Source organism: Sabethes cyaneus, chromosome 2 (assembly GCF_943734655.1).
Source record: "Sabethes cyaneus chromosome 2, idSabCyanKW18_F2, whole genome shotgun sequence".
In the NCBI taxonomy this organism is placed as follows: domain Eukaryota; kingdom Metazoa; phylum Arthropoda; class Insecta; order Diptera; family Culicidae; genus Sabethes; species Sabethes cyaneus.
Window position 1 is genome coordinate 129,473,780 of NC_071354.1, and position 16,613 is coordinate 129,490,392.

Here is a 16,613-nt window from a genome sequence, read left to right on the forward strand (position 1 = left end):
CATTTCTTTGAGACATCTTGATACCGCTCTGACGAAAAAATTTCCGCTTGCAATTTGGAATGTTGCACTTCATTGTATTCATGAAAATACATACTAGAAATAATGTTCTAAGCATAAACATAAAAGCTGTAAGAAAAAAAAGACAAATCTTGCGTATCCAACGATTTTTTTAAAAAATTAACTAATTTTCCATACAAAATGCTCGAAATCTCAGAACTAGTGTAGATGTGTTAGTACAAAGTGTATATGACAGCTCGCATTGTCATATACCTGGTATATATCAATTTACTTTGACTAAAGATCCCACCCCATCGACATCTCTATATCGAGCTGCAGTGAACGTCAGCGACAGCATGTCCTGGGCTCAAAATTTGACAGCGGGCCCAAATCAAGCTGCTGGCAGTCGAGTGAAACGAAGTGATGAAATGCTATTTCATTTTCGCTCACGCTGAGATGTTGGTTGCGAAAGCATGGTTGCCTGGCGATGGGGTGAAAGATCCGTAAATGTCGATATGCACGACCGAAATTTTTACTGAACGTTCTGCTGTTTAGATTTCGGTAAAATTTACCGAAGTGTTTAAGCACAGACAAACAGACGGGACACTCGCGTTAATTCCATCGTCGAATCAAAAACTACTCATTTTTCAAAAAAGCATGTTTCGTAACATGGCCACACCGCGGCGCGCGAGTGTTGTATCGAATTTTCAGTATAAAACCATACAAATGTAAAAACACTACAGCATGAAACCCTGCAAATGCAAGCTACTCCACAACATACATAACAGAGGGTGCTAGTGTGCAGGCCAAATGTGTAGGACGATGGTTTTTAAAGGATTTTCTTCTATGTGTCATGTCAGTTCGTCAGTGGTTTAAGTGTGTATACTTGCAACAGCCTCATTTCATCGAGGCGCTGTGATTCGATGTGCTGCATGATAAATTATTCCAAAATACAAAAAAAAATGTCTCCCGAAAGTTACCGGATTTTCCGAAATCAATGGTGAAGTGGCCATTTAGCTTCTAAATAGCTTTATTATACATCCATCAGTCTTATTTTATCAAACCGATGTGATTTGATGTGTCGCAAAATGAATTATCTCAAAATACAGAAATGTCCCCGGAACCAATTAGTTGATGTTCTGGAACCGACGCGGAAGTGGCCATTAGTCAACAAAATATTCCTCTACCTACTTTGGGTACTAGCCAGGTAACCAGTAAGCATTTCCAATGCAATTTAAATGCCAATAAGCATTTAAGTTGCCATAAATGCTACTTAAATGCTATTTTCTCAAAATATGCGGTTACTTTATTGCTAGCCCTCTTATAGTGCTGACAATGCTTATTTGCAGCTAGTTACTGACAAGAAGAATTGAAATAGAATTGTGGATGCCAATTTACAACAGTACTGCAGTCAGAAGGCTGATAAACAGCAACCTGCAGTGTAAAACGCCAGGGATGCTAATAAACGATTGATTTACTGCTTATGCTAATGCTTATTGGTTACCTGGGTAGTTTGGGTCATACATTTCAAACGAGATATGTAAAGAAAACGGATTCGGATTCGGCTTGAAAATGGATGAATGAGAGCAGGCTCAAAGCTCAAATTCTCAAATGATGTATAACTTTTTTCCGCATTTTGCACCTTACTGGACACCGCAGTCTAAAAGTGCGACTGGCGCAATAAGTTCGACAATGCGAATGCTGTGAGTGAGAAAGAGAGAGAGTGACAACTGCAATGCTGCTGTTTTGTTTTGTCATATACATTGGCATTAGAGAAAATAATCTGGATTAATCCAGGTACAGCTGCAAAGCACAATACATCATAAAAAATTAGATCTTTTAATTGAAATAACATATTCGAAATGAGTATTTTCTAACAATTCCCCTCAATAAAATGAGTAGTTTCCACCCATTAATCTAGTTAATTGAACTGAGTAGAAACTACTCTGTTTTGACAAAATGCTCGGTTAATCAAAAATGAGTAGTTTCTACCCATTTATCCAAGTAAATAAAACTGAGCAAAAACTACTCATTTTTGAGTGACAGCACCTTTACTTATTTTTGCGTACACACGGTTTTTCTGAAACTGAGTAGTTTTTTACTCAATTTTGAATAACCGAGGTTGAGTGTGTACGTAATCTCGGATTACTGTGCAATTGTACACCGTACTAGGAACCCCTCAGGTTTAGTCGGTTTGATTTTGACATAAAACTGTTTTGTTGTCATTTTTTCTGTGCTTGAAATAAATAATTTGTGCGAAATTGGAATTACTCATAGTTGATAAATATTGTGGGCATATAGTCTTAGTAACTGGCCCTTCAAAAACCAGAGTGAAGAAGAAGATAAATATTGCTGCTATATAAAATTTCTATTCTGTGAAACTTGCCTGCAGGACATAGGTAAAAATATTTAATTAAATTAAATATGTCTTAAATGTACCTTTCTCTGTATTTGTTCTTTGACTTGCTTTCTGAGCATTTCAAACCCTGCGTTAACCATTTAAACCTTTTACGATTACACAAATAGTTGTAATCTCTACGCAGCGATGATTTGATTTTTATTTTCTAGTTGGAAATACATGATTAAAGCGGCTAGCTATTTTTGCTATTTGAGCATGCTACATATGAGGCTGCAAGTGGCAAGCCGCACGCTTGTATATACGTCATTAAACTTTGTGTACGTTCTACACCAGTGGTGCCCAGGCATAAACGTGATGCGGGCCAAATCAGATCATCCCATGAGTCCGCGGGCCGCAATGACCTCTGGCCATTTTTGCGCATACCAATATGTAAAAAAAGCGGCAACAAAAGCCGATTTTTAGGATCGTAAAAAAAATATTCATAAGTCTGCCATCCCTCAAATCAGTCCGCGGGCCGCACGAATCATCACGAAGGGCCGCAGTTTGGCCATCCCTGTTCTACACCATCGTTTCGTATGCATGAATAGAGAATAAAGTTTAATGTGCATATTGTGTAAATACTAGGGTTGTCTGGTTGCCCTACAGGTACAGAGGCACAAACTAGTCTACAGTCCTACTCTTTGTGCAGCTATTTTACATCAGTCCATACCGCCTCACCCAAAATTTTTTTATATAGTTATGTATCGGGCAATTAGCTACAAATTTGTGTCGATTTAAGCCAAATTGACTTCAAATTTCAAAACGAAGGGCCCATGCAAAAAAGGACACCAATTTGGGTCAGCCATTTTGAATTTCACATTTTCAATATCATTTTTGAAATCAGCAGCCCAAAAACGTGAATCTCGGGCCTGTAAGGTGAGGGGCCCTATTCTCACAGTCACTCCACCTCACCTCACTTCTTTCACTTTCCTGTCACCTCGGGCCCTATTCTCATTTTTAGGTGAGGTGACAATTTGCGATCCTGTAGCCAGAATGTAGCCTTTCGGTCCTGAAATGAACGTTTACATGCTGACTATTTATTTGCTAGATTGACTAGAATAATGTTTGACATATGTAGTATTGTATACGTAGTAGTGCCCAATTTTAGAGGGTATTGTCAATTGCAAGGAAAATTGTACCATCCAAAGTGTGATATCGCTCATAAAAGTGCTATTTTGCATTAAATCGTTTCGGTATCTTCGGCGCACTTTTTCGTTATCTTCCAAGCAATAAGTGCGCCGAACATACCGAAACGATTTAATGCAAAATAGCACTTTTATGAGCGATATCGCACTTTGGATGGTATAATTTTCCTTGCAATTGACAATATTTAAGGTGAAATTAGTCGTCATCGATTCTGCCAATTTCAGAAGCAGTTTTTCTGTTTGAAACAAAAATTCTGTTCATGAAAATATTGCAAATTGCATCAAAAACGCGAAATGCAAAAATCTTGCAAACAGTTTACAAGTAAAATGCTAGCAGCGAGCTGTCAAATATTTATGTCAACTTATTGCAAGTGTCAGTTTGCTTGCAAAATGTCTGCAAGTTTCTTGCATTTCGCGTTTTTGATGCAATTTGCAATATATTCGCTATGCTCAGATTGGCAAGAAAAAGGCAGTATTTACATTTTTACAACCAGACCCCAGCTATTGGGTCCAAAACTGCTTCCGAAATTGGGCTCTCCGACGAAAAGTTAATGAGTGCTAATTTCCCGTTAAACAAATCATGTTCGAAAAACAGGTCTATAAAGTGATTTCCTCATTATTCATGATTTTTTTTAACTTTTCACTATTGATTCAATAATGTCTTGATTTATTCCAGTGTCATTTCCTTTGCAAAACTTCCTTTCTGCACTATTTTTCCTGTACCAAATTCGATTTTGACAGCAGTTCGAATAATAAACATTGTGAGCTTTTTTGATAAGTTTCAAGCAAACAAACCGGCGAACAGCGAAAATGTTACGAAAACAAATTTAATTTGATTGGCATATTACACTGTTTCATAAACAGCCAAATTTTATTGGAAAAGCTCGGCGACATTTTGAAAAACAAAATTTGTTCGAATATTTGGTTGGGTCAGTACACGGGCTTTCAAATTTATTTGATGAAATAGATCAAATATTGGATGATTCAGCAAACAGTGTAGGGTCGTTTGGGGTGATTTGGACACCTGGGGTAAAATGGACAGGTGCTTTATCTCGGAAAGTAGCAGTTCATCTGCATTCACATTATTCTCAACTTTTTCCTTATCTTCTTACACCATTATTAACGTAAAAAAAATTGGGCTTAACTTTGACAGGTGTCGCCAAATGTAAATGTAAACAAAACAACTGCCTAAAACGACGCCAAATGTAATTTTGATGCTCTAGGTTTTAAGGTTTTTCCAGTGATTTAACAAACTTTTCAAATTATTGTGCAGGGCAGTTTTGTTTGGCTACATAAGAGAAACTGTTTGATAGAAAATTATAGCTAGATTGTATAAAAATAAATCCAATTTTTTAAACCCATATTGTATGCTGTGTGGGGTGAAATGGACAGTTTGTTTGGTCCAGTTGATTTTAAACCATTTCTTCGGTCTCATTAATTCTAGATACCGTAAAAGTACAAAAAAGATGTGCATGTGATGTTAAAACAAGAATCCACCGAAAAGATCATTATAGACAATCAAGAATGGGTTTTGAGTATTTGAGAGTATTTGCAATCCCGCCAATCGCCAAAGGGAACATTCGCAACAAAAGTCAGGGCTTTTAATAATCGGGTTTCGATGTGTTTCAGAACTAACTGAACGAAATATTTCTCTGATCATTTTCCCTCATACTCGGATTCATATTGAAATTTGTGATTTTTGAGCCACTCGGGACTAATCCGTGAATGTCTATGGTTGTGCAAAATGCAATGTCACATTCATTTTATTATCGTAACTATTTTATCCCAATTGATATGTCGAACTGTCATTATATCTTCAGCTTTAGGTTTGACCACCCTCTCTGAGCCACCAGGTACTAATGCAGGAGCACTTGCATGTGACAAATGTCGAATAAGACATTAGATAAGATCTAGATTCTTCGAAATAAGGTTTTGTTTACTTGCGAAAAAACTAAAGAGATATTGGTATAACTTATGAACTGGCTCTTCCATTCAGATAGATGGAATTGAGCTCGAAACACTATTACTAGTTAGTGTTCCTAAGTTATCTGTGTTGGAGACGACTCTATTTTGTCGGAGTGCCCCTCCTGTATGTGCGCTCCGTACGACGCTGGGCTCTCCAGTGACAGTTCCCTGTCACTATAGGATGATGCTGGTAGGCGCTTATATGTGTGTGTGATAATTGTCATAGTAAAATGACTTCCGTTTTTATATTAACCAGTAGAGCGTTACACGCGACATGTTTTAGTAAGATAATACACGTTTTATATGTTAAATACCGTGTCTTTCGCTCCCTATGAGGGATAGTTTATTTCTATACCCGAACACCTCGTCAAACACAAAAGTGGCGACGATTGGGTCGGTTTTGGTTTGCGGTTTTCGCGAGTGTCAGTGATCGTGGAAAACATAACCAACAATTCCGTCACCCCCACGCAAAAGACGGAGGGGAGAGATGTCATTCTCCCAGGAAAACGGCCAGCCGCAGCTCCAAGATGCGGACCGTCAGCGGATCCAGCAACATCCCGGACAGGTCCCTCAACAGCAGCAGCAACCACCGTTCGTACCTCCTCCGCACCCGCAGCAACAGCAGCAGTCCACAGATAACCTCTTCGCACAGATGATGCACATGATGCAGCAGCAGCAGGCACAATATCAGCAGCAGTTGAACCAGCTTCTTCTCCGGCAACAGCAGAATGAACAGCGATCGGAAGAACGGTTCCAGCAGAGCGAAGAACGGCATCAGGCATTCCTTCGCACCATAACGTCATCAATAAATGTGCAAGTACCACCTAACCCCGAACAAATTTTGGACTCTCTTGCGGGGAACATCAAAGAGTTTCATTATGAAGTAGAAAGCAATCTCACTTTCGCTAGTTGGTATTCGCGCTACGATGATCTCTTTGCGAAAGACGCCTTTCGTTTAAATGACCCAGCCAAAGTCCGTCTACTCTTACGGAAGATGGGTGCAGTGGAACACGAAAGGTATGCCAGTTATCCTTCCCAAGTTGCCAAAGGATTTTACATTCGCCCAAACAGTGGAGAAAATAAATGGGCTTTTTAGTGCGAAAGAGTCCGTTATCAGTCGTCGGTATAGATGCCTTCAAGTTTTCAAAAATCCGACGGAGGATCACGTTGCGTTTGCCTGCCGAGTGAATAAATCCTGTGTCCAGTTCGAGTTAGGAAAGCTCACCGAAGAAGAGTTTAAGTGTCTAATTTACGTCTGCGGACTCAAATCAGAAAATGACGCTGAACTACGAACGCGACTCCTCTCAAAAATCGAGGAAAAACATGACGTCACTCTAGAACAGTTGTCGGAGGAAAGCCAGCGATTAGACAACCTTCGACACGATAACGCAATGATCGAGACTGCTTCTGGTTTCGGTCAAGTCAATGCAGTGAAACGTCATTTCAGGAAACGAGAAAATCTGGCAACCAAAACCGATACAAGTGATAGCAAAAACGGCAAAAACAAACCCAAATCACCGTGTTGGTTTTGTGGCTCGTTTCATTACACTCGCTATTGCACGTTTAAGAGTCATAAATGTTCCGATTGTGGCATAATCGGGCATCGGGAAGGATTCTGTGCAAGTGCGAAGTCGCCACGAGTACGTGGCGACCAACAAGTTCGGTAACGCTGATGTCCTATCACGTCTCATCGATCAACATGCGAAACCAGAGGAAGACTACGTCATCGCCAGCATCCGCCTCGAAGACGATATCAGGTCTGTGGCCTCATGTTCAGCTAACACTCTTCCTCTCAGTTTCAGAGTCGTCGCACAGGGTACGCAGTCCGATCCACTTCTTCGCAAGGTTTTTCGGTACATTCGTGATGGTTGGCCACAATCGCAACTCATCGAACCGGAACTCAAGCGGTTCCAAGCCAGACAAGAATCGCGCAGCCTAGTGGACGGATGCATCCTGTTCGGAGAACGACTCGTTATTCCATCCCAGTACCGCAAGCAGTGCCTGAAACAACTACACCTCGGACATCCTGGCATCCACAGGATGAAGGCACTCTCCAGAAGCTATGTGTACTGGCCCTCGCTCGACGAAGAAGTACAGGCCTACGTCAAGACTTGCCCGCATTGTGCGTCCGTCGCGCGATCTCCTCCTCACATGGATCCTGTCCCATGGGCCAAAGCATCTGGTCCGTGGCAACGAGTGCATGTCGATTTCGCCGGTCCAGTCGAAGGCGAATATTATCTCATCGCCGTCGATAGCTTCTCTAAGTGGCCTGAAGTGGTACAAACTCGACGTATTACTGCTCACGCTACTATCAGTATCCTGCGTGGATTATTTGCTCGTCTTGGGATGCCCGAAATTTTAGTATCGGACAATGGAACGCAGTTCACCAGTGCTCAGTTCGCCGATTTCTGTATGTCAAATGGAATCGAACACGTACGAACAGCCCCGTTCCATCCACAGTCGAACGGGCAAGCCGAACGGTTCGTGGATACGTTCAAACGCACCGTCAAGAAAATTCAAGAGGGGAGAGGAGACATCGAAGAAGCTTTGGACATATTCTTGCTGACCTACCGGAGCACGCCAAACCGCTCTTTACCGGAAAGCAAATCACCATCTAAAGTCATGTTTGGACGTCAAATCCGAACGTGCCTCGAGTTGCTTCGTCCGCCACCAGTTCGGAAGCCGGAACCAAAAGCCATTCCGGACAAACAGCCAAGGTGCTTCAGAAAAAGCGATCTAGTCTACGCCAAGGTCTACACACGAAACTGTTGGAAATGGGCACCAGGTGTCGTATGTCAACGCCTGGGAGACGTCATGTACAATGTGTGGATTGAGAATCACCGAATGCTACGTTCACACATCAATCAGTTACGAAGCCGAACCGTGACCGATTCAGTACCCAGCCAGTCAGCGAACCCAGTCAGCAGTTGCAAACAGAAGCTAGCCTTGGATGTTCTACTTGAAGGCTGGAACTTGCCAGGACCTGGTCTGGCCTCTAGCTTCACTTCCTGATCCAGCTGCGCCAGTATCCGAGCCAGCTGCTACACAATCGTCTGGAACATTGCAAACTTCTACACCACAGCAAGCAGTATCTAGTCCGCGGCCTGATCAGCCGCAGAATCCGGTGTTGAGTCCGTTGTCGTCTATCCAGTCTCCATCAACGTCAACATCAACATCATCAGCTTCAACCGAATTTGAATCAGCAGTTGAGGCAGATCCGGTGGAAAGAGTTCTTCGGCGATCTTCCAGAAATCGAAGGCCGCCGAAGTGGTTCGACCCGTACCACCTTTATTAAGAGGGGAGATGTTGGAGACGACTCTATTTTGTCGGAGTGCCCCTCCTGTATGTGCGCTCCGTACGACGCTGGGCTCTCCAGTGACAGTTCCCTGTCACTATAGGATGATGCTGGTAGGCGCTTATATGTGTGTGTGATAATTGTCATAGTAAAATGACTTCCGTTTTTATATTAACCAGTAGAGCGTTACACGCGACATGTTTTAGTAAGATAATACACGTTTTATATGTTAAATACCGTGTCTTTCGCTCCCTATGAGGGATAGTTTATTTCTATACCCGAACACCTCGTCAAACACAAAAATCTGCTATGAGCCTCAATATGTTATTTCGTTGAAAACAACCGTTTTTTTTACACATTGTCCATTTCACCCCAGTGGGTGTCCATATCACCCCAAACAAAATTTTGATGCCAAAAAATCATTATTTTTATTTTAACCTATTTTAGCAAAACTAAGCTAGATACAATTGTTAAAACCCGCTGGTAAACAGAAAACAAGTAAATCTCAGTATACGATTAAACTTTTTAAGTTTTGATGCATAGATTTCGAGATAATAGGTGATTTGCTTAGGGTGTCAAAATTCTCCCAAATTACCCTACTGGTACCTTTACAGTCACCTGCATATTGCTTCTGTGGCAGAGCTGTGCGTTAAAAAGTCAGCAGGCGATATTATTTTAATGTGGTGATTTCAATCAACCTCGTATTACATGGGTTAACCACGGTGTGCCAGTTCATTACGCTTACCCGTTGGCCGCTGCTAGTGCGGCGCTGATAGATGGCACCGACTCTTTGAATTTGCGTCAAGTGAATAATCAATTAAATCATCTTGATCGGATGCTTGATTTGATTTTTTGTTCTGCTGAGCAAGACTGCGTTGTCGACTCTTGTGTTACTCCACTTGTTCCTGTTGACCCGCACCATCCCCCGGTAGTTCTTTCGATGTTGGTAGAATGCAGGAAAAACAAAGCCCATATTTTGCCTGCGAATAGTATGCCCGCTTTGAATTACCGCAAAATTGATTTTGTCGCTTTCACTGAGTTCTTACTCGAAGTTTTTTGAATCAGTCTTCGCCAACAGCGCCGCTTCCGAATTAGACGCCGATATAGCTTCCGAATCAGTACCGCTTGATTTGATTGATTTGAGTACGTTTGAAATCACTACGGACATGATAATACACGCCGCAAAAAAGTTGAAAAATAAATAAATAATCTTCAAAAGCTGTTGAATATTTTCGTAAACTGGTGCCACAAGAATTGGTTGATCGTTAGTACAGCAAATTATCAGATCATGACATTTCATCGCATTGTTAACCCAGTTATATTCGAATACAAAATTGATGATCAAGTGCTCAAAAGGGTTGAACATGTCAACGATCTTGGAGTTATTCTCGATGCCAAGCTTAATTTCAATTTGAATCGTACAAAAATCATCTCTAAAGCAACTCGGCAGCTCGGTTTTATCTCGAAAATTAGACGAGAGTTTAAAGATCCACACTGTTTAAAGCCTTTATATTGCTCATTATTAGGACCTTTTTTTGGAAAATGCGTGTTTGATTTGGACTCCTTACCAACTAGCCTGGAATTTGAGAATTGAACGAGTGCAGAAGAGGTTCATTCGTCTAGTGTTACGTGACCTACCCTGGCGTGATCCTTTGAACCTGCCTCCATATCTTGAACGGTGTCGACTACTTGGTCTTGACACCTTAGAATGTCGTAGGAAAATTCAACAAGCTGTATTTATTGCTAAGGTGCTGAATGGAGAAATTGATTCACCGAACATTCTATCTCTGCTAAACTTTCGTGGTCCTCAACGTTCTCTCCGTTCTGCTGGATTACTACAAACGGAATTGCACCGTCCTACGTTTGGATTTAACGAACCGATTGCAGCTTGTATTCGCACGTTTTCTCTGGTGGAGCACCTATTTGAATTTGGGGAACCAACGCAGAAGTTTCATCAAAAAAATTTAAATGGAAGAACTATATAAGTGACGATAATATTCTGTATGTAGTTTAATGTTATTTATTTATTTGACAATGTTAATGTTTATTTGTAATGCGCTATGTTAAGTTTAACTGTATTTTTTGTTAAAAGATGATGGGATTTTTACGCCCATATGAGCATAGCCTCAATCGGGCTTTTCCCCATCTGGTTACTCCATGGAGACCCATAAGGTCAGATGGACAGAAACAAAATAAATAAATAAATAAATAAAGAGCATTACTGCTCACTAAGGATGCAATGTGTTTCGACATAGCTCCCTTTGTCTATTGCATTTAGCGAATAACTAGCGAACTCAATTAAATTTGTATTAGTTGTAAAGCCCATGTTGCATGTAAGATATTCTATTTTTGACTTGATTGAACAACGTTTCATTAATGATTGCTTCAAAAAGTTTGGGGATATAAGAAATAATAGCAATTCTTCGATAGTTACTTATATCAGATTTTTTACCGCTTTTAAAGATAGAAATGAGGTATGAGACTTTCCATGCCTTAGGGAAATTGCCGGATTCTAGTGACATGTTAAAAAGTCAGTACAATGGAGCTGTAAGTTCTAATGCTAACTTTTTCAAAAACACGTGCGGAATACCGTCGGGTCCGCAGCCTTTGGAGGCATCCAACTTAGTTAAACCTTCTAAAATGACACGTGCTTCGATTTTTTTGATAGCGATATCTGCAGTAAATTCGCCGAAATATCTGTAATCCCGATCTGTTTCCAAAAAAGTAGTATAAGTTCCTTGAAAGAAATTTGAGAATAGATTGCAAATTTCATATGGGTTATTAGCAATCGTTCCATTGAGATACATTTCTGTCGGATGATTCTGGCTTTAGTTTTCAGAAGGTCGCATAATCCATGCAAAAGGGTTGATTATGCGACCTTTTGAAAACTAAAGCCAGAATTGTTCGATTTCAATTTAGTTTTAACGTAAATAAAGAAATTTTTTGGATGACGTTCTAATTCATTTTCGGTTTTGGAATTATATTGCTCGAATGCAGTATTAATGGCTACATTTAATTGGTTACAAATATCTAAGTAATAAGCCAGATTTGCGTTACTGCCATTATTTTTGTACCTTTATTGGGCTTTTTGTTTACGATTTTTCAAATTTTTTATTTGCTAGTTAATCCAAATGGGATAATAAACAACTATAATATTCACACATAAATTGGAAGCCTTATTATAAAGCTTAAGGGGGCATAGTACTTTTGGCACCATATTTTTTGTCTTATTTCAAATATTTTTTTCTCGATAACGCGAAGGGCGAATCGATTCGGGTTTGTCGCATTCTAAACATTGCATTTTATACTAATACTAGCTGACCCGACAAACTTCGTATTGCCACAAATTAACCTGTGTTGTACATAAATCATGAATCTCGGATGATCTTTGTCACAATCTCAAGTTTTGCAAGCCCCCCAGTGGGCGGCGCTTCCGACGGCGGGTCACCGGCAACACTCGCGACCGTCTCGTCCTGAATGATCTAGTGTTATTATAGATAGTTTTTGTGGTCTTGTATTGACTAATGTTTTATGGAAGATTCTCGAATTTCTCGAGTTCGATTAGTTTTTGAGTTTCCCAAAAATTTCTGTTTTATTTGTATGAGAGTCCACATGCCCCTACCACAGGGGTGAGAGGTCTCTAACTATCGTAAAATAAATTCAAGACTCCAAAATCTCCCACATGCTAAATTTGGTTCCATTTGCTTGATTAGTTCTCAAGTTATAAGGAAATTTGAATTTCATTTGTATGGGAGCTCGCCTCTTAAAAGGGGAAGGGGTCGTAATTCACCATAGAAAAAACTTCTGCCATCTAAAACTCCCACATGCCAAATTTGGTTCCATTCGATTGATTAGTTCTCGAGATAAGAGGAAATTTGCATTTCATTTGTATGGAAGCCCACCCTCTTAAAGGGGAGATGGGCCATAACTCGCTTTCTGAAGAAGAGAGGGGTCTCAATTCACCATACAAAAAAATCTTGCGTCCAAAACCACTTACATGTCAAATTTGGTTCCATTTGCTTGATTAGTTCTAGAGTTATGAGGAAATTTGTATTTCGTTTGTATGAGAGCCCCCCCTCTTAAAAAGGTAAGGGGTCCTAATTCATCATAGAAAAAATGGTTGCCTCCAAAAACACCCACATGCCAAATATGGTTCCATTTGCTTGATTAGTTCTCGAATTATGAGGAAATTTGTATTTCATTTGTGTAGAAGCACCCCCTCTTAAAGTTGGGAGGGGTCCTAATTCACCATAGAAAATATTTTTGCCTCCAAAAACCTCCACATGCCCAATTTGGTTCTATTTGCTTGATTAGTTCTCGAGTTATGAGGAAATTTGAATTTCATTTGTATAGGAGCCCCCCCTCCTAAAGTAGGCAGGGGTCCCGATCCATCATAGAAAAAAATTTTGTCTCCAAAAACACCCACGTGCCAAATTTGGTTCCATTTGCGTGATTAGTTCTCGAGTTATGAGGAAATTTGTATTTCGTTTGTATAGGAGCCCCCCCCCTCTTAAAGTTGGGAGTGGTCCCAATTCACCATAGAAAATATTCTTGCGCTCGAAAACTTTCACATGCCAAATTTGGTTCCATTTGCTTGATTAGTTCTCGAGTTATGAGGAAATTTGTATTTCGTTTGTATAGGAGCCCCCCCTCTTAAAGTGGGGAGGGGTTCTAATTCACTATAGAATATATTCATGTCCTAGAAAACTGGCACATGCCAAATTTGGTTCCATTTGCTTGATTAATTCTCGAGTTGTGAGGAAATTTGCATTTCCTTTGTATAGGAGCCCCCCTTCCTAAAGTGGGGAGGGGTTTCAATTCATCATAGAAAAAAATAATGTCTCCAAAAACACCCACATGCCAAATTTTGTTCCATTTGCTTGATTAGTTCTCGAGTTATGAGGTAATTTGTATTTCGTTTGTATAGGAGCCCCCCCTCTTAAAGTTGGGAGGGGTCCTAATTCACCATAGAAAATATTCTTGCCCTCGAAATTTTTCACATGCTAAATTTTGTTCCATTTGCTTGATTAGTTCTTCAGTTATGAGGAAATTTGTATTTCATGTGTATAGGATCCCCCCCTCCTAAAACGGGTAGGGGTCCCAATTCATCATAGAAAAAATTTTTGTCTCCAAAAACACTCACATGCCAAATTTGGTTCCATTTGCTTAATTACTTCTCGAGTTATGAGGAAAATTGTGTTTCTTTGGTACAGGAGCCCCCCCTCTTAAAGTGGGGAGGGGTCCTAATTTACTATAGAAAATATTATTGCCCTCGAAAACCTTCACATGCCAAATTTGGTTCCATTTGCGTGATTAGTTCTCGAGTTCTGAGGAAATTTGTATGGAAGCCCCCCCTTTTAAAGAGGAGAGGTGTTATAATTCCCCTTATAAAGAGGGGAGGGGTCTCAATTTACCATAGAATAAATTCTTGTCACCGAAAACACCCACATGCCAAATTTTGTTCTATTTGCTTGATTAGTTGTCGAGTTATGGAGAAATTTGTGTTTCATTTGTATCGGAGCCCCCCCTCTTAATGGGGGGAGGGGTTTCTAACCATCACTAAAACCTTTCCTGGCCCCAAAAAACCTCTACATGCATATTTTCATGCCGATTGGTTCAGTAGTTTTCGATTCTATAAGGAACATACGGACAGACAGACAGACAGACAGACAGAAATCCTTATTTATAGGTATAGATAGATTTACACTTCTGTTTTCATATGTGAACCACTTCCCCTCTCCCCTACGGCTTTTTGGAGATGATCATTCGAAAAAACATGATTTGCGGTACCATGGATTGGCGCTTGGGGGCTTATCCGAAATGAAAAATTTCAACACGACATGAAAGTATATTAAATTACCTTGTCTTTGACCCTTTCTTTTTTTAAATTCGAACGCACAACAAAATGGCGGACATTCAAACATAAAAGTTAGTTTTTTAGTCGAAAAAGTGAATTCTCGCGTCACTTTTGATTTCGTCCAATGTAACAATTCCACCATATTGAGAAAAACGAGATCGAAGTTCTTCGAATTGAATTTTAAATTGTTTCAAAATGAAATAATTTTCAGTCATTCACTCAACGTGGTTGATGAATAATAACATTCAATATTTAACGGAGATTTTAAAAATCTAATTAAAACTAAGCAGTTTTGGTTTATTATGGAAAAAGTTACATTGGACTGTTTACCATCTCATGCTGTACTTTGGACGGTTTGATTTTTCCAGGCTATTGCACATAAATTAAGCGAAATCACCGTAAAATACGTGCGTTGCCGTGCTACGCTATTTTCGAGGTTATTTTTCAATATTAGACCGCTTGTTTCACTTAAAATGCGAAAAAAAAACTTTCACTTGCTAAACGTCCAATGTACAGATTGGGTTTGTTTTGATTTTTTTTGCACTTTGGACATCAGATGAGAACGACCGAAGTAACAGTCAGTCATTCGTAATTCGAATGTGCACATTGGACATTTTGATAATGCTAATTTTTTCACCTCAAAATAATTCTATTTGGGCAGGTGTTTTTGTATAACATAGAGTTTAAAAAGAGCAATAATTTGTTGTGATAAACCGGATTTGTTTACATTTGTTACATTGGACGAAATGAAAAGTGACGCGAGAATTGCTTGAGCCGTTCTTGAGATATTTATGGTACCGACTTTGAAGGCCTGGTTTCGATAAAAACGGCGTTGAAGTTTTTATTCGCTGTGTAATCGCTCCAGACATGCGCGGTACAAATAGCTGTAACTTTGTCATTTTTTGGAATTCATCGAAGCGGTTTCAAACACATATTCTCAAAATGTTATGTTTCGATATAATAAAAAAAATCGATTTTTTAAAATTAAAAAAGTACCGTGAACGCGGGTAATTAGTATAATGAATATATACAGAATGCCAGTGTCGCTGCAGTGCGCGCGGTACACATCACACATGTTCAGATAATGTATTTACATTATATATGCATATGTGTGTGTGCCTGAGATTCATCAAAAGGGGAATCTCATTGTCAAACTTTGACAACCGGTTTAAAATTTCAAATATGGCTGCCAAGTAATGAGGTTGGAAACTTTGTTTGCTTCAAATTTCTGAAAAAACCGGTGCAAAAGAGCTCAGTTGTGGGATTCAACTCGCCCGGACGAAAAGAAAAAGAACGTTTAAAAACATTTCACTTGCATGAAAACACAGCGATAAGCGCACTGATGACAGCACCAACCAGCGCACAGATAACTTACTTACTTACTTACTTAGGTGGCTTGCCGTCCTAAGACAAAGCCTGTTGAACAAAATTTCTCCATGTAACTCGCTTGAGGGCTACCGCTCTCCAATTCCGCGGACACCGAGTACTCTCCGCCAGATCTCGCTCCACCTGGTCTAACCATCTTGCTCGCTGCGCTCCTGGTCGTCTTGTTCCTACCGGATTTGAGGCGAACACCATCTTTGCAGGGTAGTTGTCCGGCATTCTTGCAACATGCCCTGCCCATCGCATCCGTCCAGCTTTAGCCACCTTCTGGATACTGGGTTCGCCATAGAGCTGTGCGAGTTCATGGTTCATCCTCCGCCTCCATACTCCGTTCTCCTGTACGCCGCCGAAGATCGTTCTTAGCACTCGTCGTTCGAAAACTCCGAGCACTCGCAGGTCCTCCTCGAGCATTGTCCATGTTTCATGCCCGTAGAGAACAACCGGTCTAATAAGCGTCTTGTACAGGGTGCACTTTGTACGGGGACTTAGTCTGCTCGACCGCAATTGCTTGTGGAGCCCATAGTAAGCACGACTTCCGCTGATAATACGCCTCCGAATCTCACGGCTGGTATC

At 40.3% G+C, this 16,613-nt stretch overlaps 1 protein-coding gene across 1 annotated transcript in view; it reads left to right on the plus strand.

Annotated features, from left to right (window-relative positions):
- The first annotated feature begins 2,222 nt into the window (after positions 1-2,222).
- The window catches only part of LOC128738563 (GTP-binding protein 1), a 94,827-nt gene continuing 80,436 nt past the window's right edge, over positions 2,223-16,613 (plus strand). Inside the window, exon 1 of the mRNA XM_053833800.1 lies at positions 2,223-2,396. The gene's annotated coding sequence lies outside the window, so the exon portion shown is untranslated. The remainder of the gene's footprint in view (positions 2,397-16,613) is intronic.